Raw genomic sequence first — 6,000 nt, 5'->3', positions numbered from 1 at the left:
GGGAACATTTGCTTCCCAAACAGCAGGTGAGTCCCGTCTCATGTTTGGGAGTGTGTTGCATCCCACGTGTGTGTCTGACAGTGGTGTGACAGATCTGTTCATTCACACAAGCACACACAATTCTGACTAAAACTGAAGGGGGGGCGGGGGGGGGCGACATATTGCATACTTCCCTCACAAATGCAAACCACACAAGTGCATTTGACAAGAATCGGCACAGATGGGGCCCTTTTTTGAAAGACGCAAAATTGCAAGAAAAAAGAAAAGAGAAACACATTACACCCGGAGCCAACCTTCAAATATTGCACCTGAAGGAGTGAGAGAAAGGGAAAAAGGGCGAGTAAAAGTCAGCAGGCAATTAAGAGAAAAGTGTCCTTTATCGCTCTGTAATTGTGCTTGTGTTAACTGGAGATAAAGCGATGTGGTTGGGCGGGGGGCAGATGAGTGTGTGTGTGTGTGTGTGTGTGTGTGTGGGGGGGGGGGGGTTTGGCTGTGTTGGGAGCAGGTGTTTGAGTGGCTGATGTTTTCCAGGGTTCTGAAAACAGTGCTACCTTCATCAGAGAGAATGGGGCCTTTTCACCGCAGCCCCCTTCCTGTCCACACGCGTCTACCCCCACCAAATAGCGTGCTCCCCCGAAAGGACACACTCCAAAGTCATTATGCTCGTCTGAGGTGACAGTGGGAAACACGTGCCACCATATGACAATAACACGCTTAGAAAAACCTTTCACGAACATAAACAATGTTGTTTACGTATACTGCGGGCTGTGAGCAGTAAATGGAAATTCTTGTGGATTTTATTTATGTTACCGCTTGGTATTGACTTTTTTTTTGTATTTACATTTTTAAATGACTGTGTAAAGTCGTTGTTGGAATTGTGTGAACTGTCTTAGAATATATTTCAACATTCGTTGTAATTCCGTGTGGCGGAAACACTTTATTTGGACAGTCTGTAGACAATACAAACCGTCTATTTTACTATCAGCAACATTTCAATAGCATATATGGGGACAATATTCAACAAAATGTTTGATGGATATTAACAAATGCAGTTGACATGTTACTGATATTGTAAATAGTTTGTAGAGCAACTACAGACAGTCTAGCCAAATAAAATGGTACCTATACTTACTATATTGCTTTAAATGGATAATTAATCCCTAAACATTTCAATTTCGTTAAAGTGTAATGTCTTATCTTACTTCAACTACGGTGAAGCAAAGCAGGATTTTTCTCCAATCTCTCTCGCAGGAACCCTTGTGCGTTGCCACAGCAACCTGATTCAGCCAGCTATGAACTATAGATGCAATACTTCATAATATGTATAAAATAGTGAGATTCTAACTTACATAGTGTGATTCAAAACGTACAGTTTTGTAAGGGATTTTAGACAAAAATTCTTAGAAACTGCAGATATTTGTGCATGACTAGCTCGCAAGCTACCTAGCTACTGATGTTTCAAAGAACCTATAGCCAGCCATGCGCTTCCGGAGCTAGTATTGAATTGTGGGTTTAGCTCTGTCACACTTTTCATGTGGACTGTGGCTAGGCTACAAGAACTATCCAGCAAATAACCTCAAACTGCTTTAGCGCAGCCTACCCGTCTTCTGCCTGGGTGAAGACTAAAAACTCTTTAAAAAAATACATTACAGTTTATTTATGCAATGACTTAAACCATACTAGGTATAAATAAAATACTATTGCTCAACCAAACAAAATAAAAAAACAACATAAAACATCAATCCACAACGTTTATCGTTGTCAGGAAAACAAAACAGAAAATTCCTTTTTCGGAGAAAAATGCTCGTCTGAAGGAATACAGCCTCTTCTGATGCCCCGCATTTTTATTGTCAGAAAGGTTATCAGTGAGCACTATCGACACATGTTAATGTAGTGGGGCTGAATGACGAGGTGCAACCGTTTTCCACAACTACAGTGGACAAGTACTTTTTTTATTTGAATGTGTAATTTGTGGTTGTGGATGGATCACCCTTTTAAATTTATCCAAAATTGTTTTCGCTAATATTCCGAATTGCTCTGTTTTCTGTAAGCATCATTCGCTATAGCGCTATAGTTGCACAACCTGTATGTGGAGAGGACGCAAAAGGGTTTTTTCACTAAGCCATATCAACAATCGTCAAGCATATCTTTTTGCAAAAGATCACAATATGATACATATTAACTGATACCAAGCTGAATGGTACAATACTGTCCATTCTCCTTGATGACCTAATCCAGCAGCAGCGATGAATAGTAATATTACGATTCCTTAGACACTGTTATCACCCTGGGTCATTTCGACAAACAACAGTGCTAGCAAACATTACCGTCATAAATAATTGATTGCCTCCAACTATAGACACAATTTCAAGGTCAAAGGATTGAAGAATTTCAAATTCAGAGCAAATTATCTCCGAACACGCCGAAAGCTCAAGCACTCACGCTCTGAAACTCTCAGCACACACACGCAGTGTAGCGATGCATTTACAATACCATAATAACTCCCACATATCAAAGCATTGGCGATATGACCTCACTTTCTGTCACTGGGGCAGCTGTATGGTGTTAGTTAAAATACAGGTTTCCTCTTCTCAAACCGAGTCAATTAAATGGTGTAGGAAAAATGAACTAGGTAACAAAACAACCCAGTATGCACTACCATTCAAAAGTTTGGGGTCACATAAAAACCTCCATGTTTTCCATAAAAACATACATGAAATACATGAGTTTGAATAAGAAATATAGCAAAATGAATAGAAATATAGTTATTGACAAGGTTAGAAATAATAAATAATAATAATTATCCTTCAAACATTGCTATTGCCAAAGAATCCTACATGTGCATTAATTATAGCCTTGCAGACCTTTGGCATTCTAATTGTCAATTTGTTGAGGTAATCTGAAGAGATTTCAATGTGCTTTAGGTCATTGTCCAGTTGTAGGAGGAAATTGGCTCAAATCAAACACAACTCATAGTATTGCTGATACTTGCTCCAGATATTCAATTAGTCTACAGAAGGCCAGTGTTATTGCTTCTTTTATCAGCACAACAGTTTTCAGCTGTGCTAACATAATCGCAAAAGGGTTTTCTAATGATCAATTATCCTTTTAAAACAATAAACTTGGATATGCAAACACAACATGCCACTGGAACACTGGACTGATGGTTGCTGATTATGGATAATGGGTGTTTGTACACCTATGTAGATATTCCATAAAAAATCTAAGGTTGTTTTAATATGCTGTTTTAATTTTTGTTGCATTATATCACAAACAGAAGGTACATTGGATGTTTCCAAATATGCCAATCATTTTCAAAAGTTTACCTTGAAGATCAGTTTAAAAGTGAAATAAACTCTACAAGTACTGAGGTTTAAATTTGAGAACCAAATAGAAACATTAAAAACAACAGTGAATGCCTCAGAAAGCAGATCATCATCGTCCGTGTTCAGTGGCAGGATTGTTTCAACTTGTCTCACGCTTCATATTAGACTGTAATGAGTTAAAATCCTCCAGTGGTCAGAGGCTTTGTTGGATCCAACAGGCCAGGATGGGAAGATAAGCTTTTATCTTAGATTTCGCCTCATCAGTCTTATTCACAGATTTATTTATGTCTACCGATTCCCACAAACACTGTGCCCCTTCACCCAACCGTTGTACATTAAGGGCCTTTTAAATTGTTAAAGATGAAGGGTCCATGTTAGTATTGGGTTTGATGAGGGTGAGATCACTCTGGTGAATATTACGGTTAGTTTTGCCTAATTTCTGAAAGCAGCACAGCGTGCTTGTCCAGTTTAGGTTAAGCCATGTTTAGGGAAAGATTTATTTAATAATAATGTGCTAAAATCAAGTTTGCACAGTTTTTTTGAAAATATCCTAAATGATATATATATATATATATATATATATATATATATATATATAATTTATATATATATATATATCATTTATATATATATATATATATATATATATATATATATCATTTAGGATATTTTCAAAAAAACTGTGCAAACTAGATTTTAGCACATTATTATTAAATAAATCTTTCCCTAAACATGGCTTAACCTAAACTGGACAAGCACGCTAAGATCATTTTGCAACACACCATTTGGAAACTATTCAATTGATCAACTGGATGTTGTATATGGATACAATAATGGAAGGAGAGAGAAGAGAAAGGATCAGGTAGAATGACAGGAGGGTGATAAGAAAATATCCCCTTGACACACTTCCTGGATTAAAGTCCGAACACGATAACCCTTTTCCATTCTAGGCTGCCGTCCCTCCGACGACACTTAAACCCTTTGGTGCGCCCACTCCCTGTTAATTAGGCAAATCAACGTGCTTCTTTGGACATGTTTTGATTCGGGAGGATGTAGCTGATCCCGCGCCCCTCGCCCTTCTTTTTAAATGACCTCGCCCTCCAGCTGGCACCGGCTTGGCACCGATCCTGTCCCCACCACAACGTGAACCAGGTGGTCACTGAGGCTGGGATTTGTCCACCTCACAAACCCCACCCCCTCACCAGGCCTTTATCATTTTACTGTTCATCTGGAATCTGAAAGGCTTGAATGTGATTAAAAGAAAACCGTTATGCTGAGCTTCTTTGAAACATTTTGACGTCATGTAAGTTTTTACATTTCATAACTGGTTCAATAGTTGAAGACAAAAAAAGTCTCTGATAAACAGTTTATTACATTGCATTCCAGCCCTCTGATGTTAAAGGAGACTCTCAACTCATTCTTTCACACTTTCTCTCCTCCAACATTAAAACAAAAACCCAATTCAATAAAAATGTGTACAAATGGTAAAACATTCCAGAGAGGGGAAACTAAATAGGAATGTATAGCAAATGACTGCACCAAGGATGCAAAAAATATTTTAAACCGAGATCTTCTCATCTGATGGTGAGTCCGAGTTCTTTATCCGTTGATTGTAGCAGCTGACACATCCATGCCTACGTCTCGGAAAGCGAACTGTCGGACAGTTCTTTTGTGTTTTGTTCTTCATTATAGTCAACATTCTTTGGTTTTTCGGTCCATCTGTAAAGTTGTTCCTTGATCTAGCTGGTAATTTCACATTGCTGAGGTCACCAGTGCATTCCTTCTTCTGAATGTATGAAAATGTTGATTTTGACTTTTCTTATGTTCTAGCTACGTCTGAACGATTTCTTCCCCAATTTGTCTGCTTCATAATAGCCAGCTTGACTTGCAGAGAGTTTATTGTGGTCCTCATGTTGTCAGGCACCAGTGACATACTCCAAATGCAAAGCATTTAGAATGAACACTGGACATTGACAGCTCTCTTGTGCACACACTAACAGTGCAAACAAACAAACCTGCTCATAAAAGAAACAGCTGAAAAGCAAACTGTCGAAATGCTATTGGCATTCTAAAATTAGGGACTATGTACAAAGCATGCTGTAATTTCTAAATGGTTTATCCAGTATGGATGAAAATGCCCTGAAATTAAAGTGTTAACCCCATAGACACTGTAAATCAAATCCAAGCATTGGCATAAAGAAAAAAAAAGATCACTGTTCAAAGGCTTTTTGCAGTTCACTGTACGTATCAACCAGATATCCTACTTGAAGCACCTTAAGATCTGTGCCCAAGATTGCAGCTTCATGATCAAGGGTCTGTCCGACAAACACGCAAAACCCATAGTGGGTCGATTACCTCGTCTCCTTCGGTGTGGGTTTCAGTAAGAACACTGTGACCGTACAAGAGACAGACTGACTCAGCGTTGTTGGGTAACTGTACCCTTGCCATGGCCTAAAACCGTCCTGTATACTGGGCCTTTCGGGAAGTATCCAGACCACTTCACTTTCTCCACAATTTCTTGTGTCACTGACTTTGTTTTGTAATTGATTGGAAGTATATTTTTTGCTATCAATCTACACACAATGCCCCTTAATGACGAAGCTGAAACATATTTTTGGATATTATTTGCCAATATATTGAAAATGAAAAACTGAAATATCTTGTAAATAAATAC

Source organism: Esox lucius, chromosome 14 (assembly GCF_011004845.1).
Source record: "Esox lucius isolate fEsoLuc1 chromosome 14, fEsoLuc1.pri, whole genome shotgun sequence".
Taxonomy (NCBI): Eukaryota; Metazoa; Chordata; class Actinopteri; order Esociformes; family Esocidae; genus Esox; species Esox lucius.
This window is presented reverse-complemented; position numbering follows the sequence as displayed.